The sequence below is a fragment of the Aphelocoma coerulescens genome, chromosome 1A (genome assembly GCF_041296385.1).
Source record: "Aphelocoma coerulescens isolate FSJ_1873_10779 chromosome 1A, UR_Acoe_1.0, whole genome shotgun sequence".
Lineage (NCBI taxonomy): Eukaryota > Metazoa > Chordata > Aves > Passeriformes > Corvidae > Aphelocoma > Aphelocoma coerulescens.
The window spans coordinates 17,563,165-17,574,280 of record NC_091014.1 but is presented as its reverse complement, the minus strand read 5'-3'; positions in this window follow the sequence as shown (position 1 = coordinate 17,574,280).

Sequence of the window (11,116 nt, the reverse complement as noted above, 5' to 3'; positions counted from 1 at the left end):
CCATGTTTGTGTATCTATAACTCAGTGTTGATCAGTTGCTTATAGCTGTGGGGTCCCCAGTGCCAAGACTGTTCTCCATCTCTCAACATCCCAGTCCCACATTGCTTCATGCCACATCCTATATCTTCAGTTCTCAGACTTCTGATCTCATACACCATTTCTATATTACAGAGTAATTGCTTATTATTGCCATTGATATAAAACTATGATCGAACCACACAAAGATAAACAAAAGTGTTAGAGGAAAATGTCATAGTACATCCAACAACCTGAGAGAGGAAAGCTCCATGCCCCCAGGTTTAAAAAATAATGAGCCTGAAAAGGTATTCCCACTTGGCACATGCACACTGAGCACAAGTACACACCATACATATATTTTTCTGGCCACACAAATAACAGAGAGACACTCAGAGCATGGACACAAACATAGCAGCAATGGTTTCAACCTGCTCCTGCCTCTGGCTGAGTAGGATGGAGATATGACAGCAGAAATATATATCATGTCTCTGTATATGTACAGTGAGTCCCTCAAGCAGCTGGCCTATTACATCCAGCCAGACCAGTTCCTGTCCCTAGATCCCAGTCTTACCAACTGCTAACACCTGGACATGTGAACCCCCATGGTCACAGCACCATACTCCTATTCCAGTAGCTGGTGCAGACCATCACACATACACACACACACACACACACAGATTCTCTGGTTCCAAAGATGACATCTCTGTCCTCTCACCCTTACAGAGCCACAGATGCTCTCACACACAGAGCTGTCCCTCAGAAAGCCACAATCCCCCCTTAATCCCAAGACACTCCCTGCTGGCTCGTTCAGCTTGATCTTCACTAATGATCTTACACTTGCACACCTGCATTCACTCCAGCTCACACCACATACCCATATACACACTTGCACATGGAGTAAAGAGCCCCTTACTTGAAAATAATTGAAGGAATTTAACAAGGAGACAGGGCAGACTGCAGTGATCAGGCCCAGGAAATGGCTAGAGGGTATACTGACCATCCCTTGCTTACATGCAAATAAACTCTTCCCTCATCCCTTTATTTCCCTCTATTTGTTTCTCCCCAAATCACCCAAACCTCTCCCTTTTCTCTCCTAAACATGCCTTCATATATATTGGGCAATCCCAACATTGTCTTTCCCTGCTTCCCATACTGTTTCCCACACCCCTGGGCAGCAACTCCCTTGCTTCAAAAGGTGAGATGGAGATCTGGTCCCAGTGACTCCTCACAATGAGTTTCCAACTGGTTCAGTGGGGCTGAGGCTCTGCTGGAAGGGGCATGTACAGGGTTTCCTTTGTCTGAGTCCTGAATTTGGGTTCCTTGGACCTCTGCCATTGTATTCTTGTTCTCTGGGTTTGTAGAGATGAGATTTTGATGGGCTAAAGGATCCCTGGTGATGGACCTGGGAGCAAACTGGAAACAGCCAGGATAGACTCCCCCACCTGCACTGTGCCTCTGTGTTCTTTTGTGGGTGTGCAGATTAGTTTTATCACATAACAAAACGTAAAACCACTGCCACCTGATAAATAAGACAAACTGCCATCATAACTAAACCAAGCGAAACAAAGATGCAAGTAGGTCAAGAAAAGTTCAGGCACAGCAAGGTTACCAGGCCTCAGTCCTTTGGGTGTACAAACTCACAGCCTGTACTATCAATGGCTCTGCAGTATTAGAGGGTGATCTGGCTACTGTTGTCAGTTAGCTGATACAGCAGGTGACACTTCAGAGTCACTGGCTTTAGGCCACATGAGTCACGTGGCACATGAGGCACATCTGGAAGCAGTACTGACATATTTTCAAGAGTACTTAAACTAGATTGGTTACAGGTCGCTCAAACATGTGAAAAATTGGAGTTAAAATTATACATCTCAATTGTTGGTTGGATAAAAATTTATGGGAAAAAATTATATACCCTGTTAGACTGATTCCATGATATCTTGGGACATCACCTTGAAAATACAGGGACTGGTAATTAATGCATAGCTTAATGTTATTCAGTCATAACCACTTCTCAGTCACAGGCAGGGGCAGTTTCTTTTACTTGCACTTGGCTCTCCATGTCCAGGCAGGGAGAAGTATCTGGACACAGCGTGAATTTGGTTCCTGATATCAAAAGGAGCAACATTTCTATACGGTGTAAGGAAGAGAAATGGCTCAATCCAGGCTTCTAATTAGTAAGAGAAATGAGATGCAAAAAATTGTTTATAAAGAAGGAAAATCTGCTCTAATTTTCTATTCTGTATGTGGAAAAACCTACTTCATTCTACCTTGTGGTAAAAAGGTGGGAATGGAGAAAAGTTAGAGGGAGGAGATTTTCTTTATTGCTTTCAGGAAAGTTCAATTATTCATTGCCCTTTGGAATACAGAATTGTAACCAAGCAAAAGGGATTTGAGCAGGAAAATCTAAGAATCATTTACACTCCTTTTTTGGAACTGAAAAGCCCCAGTGTTCATTTATGGTGATATTATGAGTTGCAGTGAGGTTCTTAAACATCATTAATCACTACAGATGGCTACAAACCCATTAAATCTTTTAAGCACCTGTTTCCTTATCAAATGCTCACATGGTAAGCTACCCTCAGGTTCACATAAGCACATTAGTTTTAGAACATATAATTACCTTACAATAACTGTACTTCTCCTAATTATCAGTTCCCTGAAAGGAAAAAGTGGAACCTATTGAGTAGTGGGGGTGGCTGAAACTTAAAAACAGAGCTTCTAGACTGAGCAGCAGGGCTGGATGACTACTTGTAAAATGTTTGTCTTATTTCTGGTAAGCCTAGTTCAATTCCACAGTGAGCACCTAAGTGAAACAACTTGATTTTTTTGCTATCAGTCACAAGAGAACACCACCCCACCTAATTTATCACAATTTGTCTCTTTTGAAGAGAGCTTCAGGATAGAAATAGCATAAAAACCAAATTATTTCTCACTCAAATGTGTTGCACCATCTTTGAAAATGTGATGTTAGACAGAAATTGCAATCTCTTGTCATACTTCAAGTCTTATCAGAATGAAGCTCTGTGCTACAGCACACACGAGAGTGCTCACTTTCCCAGAAGTATTTAGAGGCAATACCATTTATTCCCAAAGTAATAGCCTCCTTGTTCAGGATGGTAGGATTTATTCCATCCTGCAGAATGGTTAAATTAATAAATAAGCAGACAAACAAACAAAGATATGATCAGGTAAGTGTGATGAGAGGGTTATTTCACTAAGAGGTTTCTATGCCATATATGCTAGCTTCCTAAGAGAGGCACAGAAATATTCTTAAACTGTGTAAATCTATTTTTGCTAGAGCTATATATGTTCCTATAACTTCTGAGCACAGCCCACAATTTTCTGATAAACTTCCCTAAATCCAGATCTAGTCTAAAGAGCTGTATTCTGGTGACATACTACAGAAAGAATGCCATGTGAGCAATCAGATGTCATCTTAACAATATTGAATACTGATCAGTTTTATAAATGATTTTCCAAATCTATATACAGTCACTGTACATATTTGCATATAATCATATCAGAGAAAACACACTAAAATTTTGACTAGAACATTATCACAGTACCATGCTGTGAACTAGAAAAGCAGTCGCTTCAAAACATATCTACATCAGCCATACCATATATGCAAGCCAAGACAAATTCCATTTATAAGCTCTGAATTGAGTTTGATGAACTTAAAAAAATAGAAAAATTCTGCAGTAACTTTCTGCTTTTTTTCCTGAAATATCTTTTCATACCACAAGATTCAGAAATTTGAAGACTGAGATACGGTCACAATCATTTAGCTGAGGTTAATCAATAAAAATTTTAACAGTGGCTGCAAAACCCAGAATTGTTTCAAAGGCAGTATTTATCTACCCACCCATGCCCTTATTTATCTGGATACCAACTACTCCCATTTCATTTGGAATACAATCTGGACTGATCGTCAAGGTGCCAGTTTGTTCTAAAGGACCTGACAGACATCATCATCAGAAAAGGTGAATTTTAAAAATCTCGAATGTCTACTACAGGTTTATTGGCTGAAATGTGATTCTTCTCAATCTGGTATAGCCTGAAACATGTTACCAAAGGTTCATAGAAGTTTTCCACAGTTCTGGGAAAGTAGCTGACTAAAATATGTGCTGTGGACAAAAATGTTTAAAGGGATAGATTGAGGTAAAAAGTAGCTGGTGAATTAAAATTGCTTTCAAACACATCTCAAAAAGGACTAAATTGCGCACAAATACAAAAAACATTGACACCCTAATTATAAGACATTCTTATTTTAATCCTGCAAATATTAGGTCCTGGAGAATCTTTGTAAGAAGAATTTAAGCTCAGAGAATAGAAAAATAATTTATAAATTCAAAGGGAGGCTGGGTGGAAGCTCAATCCTTTGTATACGCTCCAGTCTCCTCTAGGCCTTCAACATTAAAAAGTACATTACTTTACAGCCTTCAATGTCTTACTCTCAGACAGAATAAACTTAAGGGGCTTGATTAGCAACTTATGCATTGACCCTAGTAAATCAAAGGCTCTGCCTTAGAGGTAAAGCTTGTTCCCAAAAATCCATGGCAAAAATTGTTGTTTAATTATATATATACCACAGTCTGACTTTGAAAAGTACTTGCAAGTGAAAGGAAAACTGTCATTTCAACCCCTTAAATTGGTGTCAGTTCAACTAATGGGCCAGTTAATTAACTAATAGGTGTGAAACGCAGGCCTTCTCCAGAGATAAAACATATTAAATATACCAGTTAATTGCCTAGTGTGGATTGACACAGTTTATTGGTGGGACTCACCCGAAGTTTCCACAAAATTTCTTGGAGTGCATTTCCTCTGGAGGAATATGAACAGGTACAAAAAAGGAACAAGTGGGACATATAGTAATTCTTCTAAAATGTTAATATGTTTCTTCTTAATAAAATGTGCTGTAAGAATAACAATTACTGTCAAGTGTGATGACAGCGTTTTAAAAACTTATCAGCCATATTCTACAAAATTGGTAATAATTTTTCACCTTAAACTTATTTGAACTGCAGTATTTTTGCATTAGCATGCAAGATTCTGACTGCTGCCTCCTCATCCTGACTCGAAAATGCATTATTACATTTTAAAAATAAGTATTTTTGTGAACTGACAATAATTTACCAAGATTCAGTGAGTGCTCCCAAATTTGTCATTGAGAGGAATACACTTGGTGCAGGTAGCTCGATTTGCAAGCTGCAGTGTGAGAAGCAGATTGAGATGCAGATTGAGATCTGGGTGGAAGCCTGAGACAAGAGGGTGTGAACTCTCTTCTTTGCCCTAATCTTCTTCCAACTGCATCTTTCTTTAGCTGAGTCATATTATTTTCCTGCTGTTTTCAAATAATCTTGCAATTATATTATGTAAGTCTCACTTTCCACCAACTTAAAAATATGATGTACCCACCTTTTTCCATTCTCCAGGCTGATTTTGCAGCCACCTGGGCTGGCCACTCTAAAATTTTCACTGACTTCTTAAATTCCAGAGGATATGATGAAATCTGCATGAAGATCATATTGCTGCAGTAAAAAACTCAACACAGCAACCACAAAGCCACTGTCTAGCTATGCACATCTTTTTAGGTGATAGACTTTTCTGATTGAATTAGCTGCATTCTTCAGAATGCAAGCTTTTGTTAAAAACAAAACCATATTTCAAGCTATCGGGTCTTCTGTGTTTTGGTACTGTAGAATTAGGTGTTTTTATTTTAGAGGAGTGCATATGCTAAGTCCTGTTATGAATTCACTGTTCCCTCTTGTTTTGTCTTGGATGCAGAAAGTCCAGATTAATATCTTTCATAGTAGGTTTCAACCAAATATCTCCTTAGCCCTTCTTATTTAAAAAATTTTTGAATGGTGAGACATTCATGCTGGACTCAATAAAGATGTATCGTTGAAACCTTTGTGGAGAGATTACCAAACATAATTCAGAATTTAAGAAGTTATTTTTAAAAACTTTCAAGATAACCTTAAAAATGTAAATCAGTCTGTAAGGCCTTTATGGAATTTATAACAAAGCAGCCTGAAATAATGTCATCAAGACAAGTTAAACAATAAGTCTTTTAACTGGCCTTAAAAGATCACAGGTATTTGCTATCAGAAAGAAACAGTTTCCTTCAAGACTGTTAAAGACTTAAATTTTACATAGCCTTTAGAGATTACTCTACAGAATTATCCAGCTTGCTCCAGGAAGACTTTTCCCATGAACTGCGACTTTATTATCTCTTTGACCATGATAAAGAGCCTTTTGAATTCAGGCTTATATAACATATTTGGTGGAATTTAGAGTTCAAACCTCATCACACATTTTAATTATGGATTACAGCACTAACAGGACTGCATGGCAGGCTTTAAGAAAAATTAAATGTATAGCATATCACTACAAGTGGTTGGAACATTTCTACCTTTATGACATTTTTGTAAAATACACTAGTGAACACCCTAGTGTTCCATAAAGACAAAACTCTTTCCATGCAAATTTAATCTAAAAAGGCTTTTGCTCAAAAAGAACACCTTGTTGAGAAGAGTAGGATATAGGTTAGTGTCTGAATTACTGTCTTGAATGTTAAGAGTGTAGATTTACACCTCTGCATTAGGATGGAAAAGCTCTGCTGTGCCATAAATAGAGCAAAGACCTACAGTAGGGATCGATGCACTTGCACCTGAGAAATTAGGCTGCAAAACCTGATGAATGTAAACAGTAGTAAAAGGATATATATTAAAAAATAAAGTCCCTAATTTAGATAGATTTTCTTTCTAAAATGCTGTATATCGTAATAATTCTGTTTGTTTGGGTTTGGGTATTTTTTAATCAAGCATTGTCAAAGACACCAGGTGTAAATGACTGATGAGATCTCAGATCCTCAAATATTGTAATGTTTCTACAACAAAAGTTATTGCATGTAATAAGTGTAAAAAAACACAGAAAATTCAGCTTGCTTTGTCATCCTTTTTCAATTCAGCTTCACCAAATCTAATAAACCAAAATTACAACTATTCCACAGCTGATTGAATAAAATGTAACGAATAAAATGAATGAATGTAACGAAAAAGTGTCCAGTCTTGTTCTGACTAAAGTCATTGAAAGGTTTTAAGTCAAAACTATAAACTAAATGGAGAATGTGTTTCTCAAAGTACAGACTTACTGATAAGTGCAAATTAAAATGATGTCTCTGAAGTATGTAACTCATACAACCCCAAAATGCATTTAAAAATATATATATTGTCTTTTTAAAACATTTTTCCAGGCTATTTGATATGAAAGATACAGTCCCTTCTGCAGAGAATTTTTGACTGTGTAGGACAAATAGATAAAGTATCGTAACTGTGAAAGAAAAGGCTCAGGGGTCCTGATTCATTCCACCTATCTCCAGGCATTGCATTTAAAAGCATAGGTAATGGATTCTCCCTGTGTACTCAGCAAGGAGAGAGAGGAATATCCAGGGAGAGATTCAGATCATAGACAAGGTATTTTCCTCTGGGGATGCCTCTCTTTCTCATCAGTATCATAAGTAAAGAACCTATGGCAACCAAGAGCCTAATTTAGGAATGTCTGTAGGTGCCTGAAGTCAGAGAAGATGAAGTTGATTCAGAATAGGAGATAATGGATATTCACTCAGACAAAAGTGCTGTACAGATGGAAATAAATAAAGATATTTATTTATTTATTTATAATAACATCTTTGTTCATGTTGCAAGCTGGCATGTCACATGTTTTACAAATACTATGAATTGGCAAATATTACAAACCCAACCAATTTTAAAGAGAGCATGACCAGTATGAAAACATATGCAAATATAGGTCCTACTTGACAACAACTTGCAATCTTATTGCTGGATGTACAGTGTATTCACGTCTTGTAGGATGAAAGGATTTTGACTTGATATTAAGTTACTCCACATTAACCATTATGGTCTTCTATGATGGAGTGACTGCAACAGCTGATAAGGGACAACTGTCTGATGCCCTCTGCCTAGAACTCCGTAAGGTATTCAACACAGTCCCACATGACATCCTTATCTCCAAACGGGAGAAACATGGATTTGAAGGGTGAAATGTTGAGTGGATAAGGAATTGACTGAATGGACACAGCCAGACCATTCTATCAATGGCTCGGTGTCCAGGTGGAGGTTGTGTTGAGTGTCCCTCAGGGCTCTGTCTTTGGTGCTCTTTAACATCTTTATCAATGACACAGACAATGAGATCAAGTGCACCCTCAACAATTTGCTGATTATATGAAGCTGCCAGAAGTCGGCACAACAGAAAGAAGGGATGCTGGAAAAGCTTGAGCTGGATCCACGAGAAACTAATGAAGTTCAACAAGTTCCAAGTGTAAAGTGCTGCTTCTGGGGCCGGAGAATTCCAGACATGAATACAGACTGGGAGAAGAACTCACTGAGAGCAGCCCTGTGGAGAAGGACTGGGGGGTTCTGGTGGATGAAAAGTCAGACATGAGCCAACAGTGAGCACTCACACCCCAGAAAATCAACAGCATCCTGGGCTGCCTCAAAAGCAGACTGGTCAGCAGGTTGAGGGAGGTGATTCTGATCCTCTGCTCCACTCTCATGAGACCTCACCTGGAGAACTGCATCCACGTCTGGAGACCTTAGCACAAAAAGGACTTAGACCTGTTAGAGTGGGTCTACAGGAAGGTCATGAAGACAAAAGAGGGCTGAAGCACCTCTCCTAGGAAGATGAGAGAGATGGGGTTCTTCAGACTGGAGAAGAGAGGACTCTAGAGAGACCCCATTGCGGCCTTCCAGTACTTGAAGGAGGCTTACAAAAAAGAGCGAGAGCAACTTTGTGCAAGGACATATAGTGGTAGGACAAGGGGGAACGGGAGATTTAAATCAGATGTTTGGAAGAAATCTTTTACTCAAAGGTTAGTGAGGCAGTAGAAAGAAGCTGTCTAGAGGAGCTGAGGATGTTCCATCCTTGGAAGTTTTCAAGGTCATTGGATGGGGCTTTGAGCAAACTGGTCCTAGTGGAAGGTGTCCCTGCCCATGGCAAAGGGGTTACAACTAGATGATCTTTAAGGTCCCTTCCAACACAAAAAACTTTGTGATTCTGTGATTTTATGATATTACTTGGGGATATGAAAAATTATAATCTTTGCATTAGAGGAGTTTCTGTAATATAGTTTCATTAAAAATCTTTGTCCAGGTATATAATAATATCCCCAGAATCCATCTGAAGGAAGGGGAAGGACTATGTTTGTTGCTGCCCTTTCCTTCACCTCAAAGCTCAGGTTTCTACCCTCTAATGATTTATTGGACATATGTGGTTGCTATGCTTTTTTTCCAAATTATTTATCTTTTCTCTTGCTTCTATCTCTCTGTTCCATATGATTTATTGCGTCACTGGCTTTCCAGTATTGCTAATGCCGCCAGAAACATCCTAATTAAAGGACTGAGTCATGAACAGAAAAGCAAAGTGGAAAATGAAGGAGATTTTCTAGCCCCACATCCATAAACACTGTGGACAGGCAATTTCTCTACAAATATTTATACCATCACTCCCTGAACTTTCAAGAAGTAATTATTTCTCCCACTTTTGAATAATTGTCCTTTCTTAGGAACCAGATTATCCTCAGGTATTAATTAATGAGATAACACCAAAGATGGATTATTTTTTTCCTCTAGGTTTTTAAAATATATTTGAATAGAAAGAGATTTGGGATGCTTCTTCTTTTAAAACATGTATTAGAAAAGCCCTAATGTTTTACTGATCTATTATTTTCATTAGCCTTTAAATAAAATACTCTACATGCGTTTCTCCTTTAACCTGTGTGAACACACACACACGTACACATATATATACAGCTATATTACACTAATAGCTAGATCAATAACAGGTATAATATTCATACAATAAAATAATTCATGGAGATATTTATTACCTGAGAAAGAGCAGGTATGTGGAAAATACTCTTTTGACACTTTTTCATGGCTTATTTTTATGAACACCTCTTGCCTTCACCTGTGCATTACAGAGTGTTCTTACTGTGAAATGCATTTGGGACAACGTATTGCTTAAATAAGAAGAGTATGTAGATAATTGATTTTATGTGGCCATTGTAGCTGCAGAAACACATTCATTTTAACACAACTAATGCCAAAATATATTCAGTTAAAACTTGCAGCTGCCTCTTCTTGCTTAAATAGCACAGAAGGATTATGGTAGACTATCAGTTTTCTCCTTTCAAGCATAACCATTAATGCTGAATACAAACAACTAGTCAAAGAGATGAATAATATAATAATAAAATAATAAATCTGCATTGGATTAGGAAACATATTTTAGTTTTCTATATTGCTTTCCTATTTTTTATTGTCAACCAATTGCACACATTCATGTTTTATGTATGGATGATGATCTTAGGAAAAAAGAGTTATAGTCTATCCATATATAAAGTTTTTTGGTGACTTCCAGATTTCACCTCTTTGGAATTTCACTTCCCATATAAAATGGAAGAAGAGAACTGACAAGTCTGCAGAGAAAGTCATAGAGGAAAGTAGGAACTAGATGGGGAAAAAAACAAGAAAGAGGAGGATTATTGCAAAACACAACACTATAGAAGGTTCTTAAAAACACAGGTGAAGCTTGAGAAATATAAATCACTCAATGACACAATAGCAGGTCTTGTCTGTGTTTAGGAAGATTTATCCAAACCAAATTACAAAAATGAGAAAAACACTTTCTGAAACTTTGTCTCCATGCTAAAATTCTTTTGATGAAAGGATAGAAGTCTCTGTTTACAATATTCTGCATAAAATGAGAGTACTGAGATAATTTCGTTTTTTCATCCTTAAGAAAGAAGATTCTCAGCATCCTGTAACACTTTTTGCTGGTTTTGCACTATTTTGGTTCTATACATCTACCAATTGCCAGCAGGAAGGATAATGATGTGTTGAGATGATATTTAAGCTTCTCCTTATCTTGCTGCATTCCACTGAAAAGCCAGAATAATCACATTTAAGGAAATACTTGATAGAAAAGTCGTAGAATAAGATTGAGTCTATTTGTCTGACCTGGCTTAAAACTCAATACAGGAAATATAACACTTATCCCTTAAAATGGTGTTTTA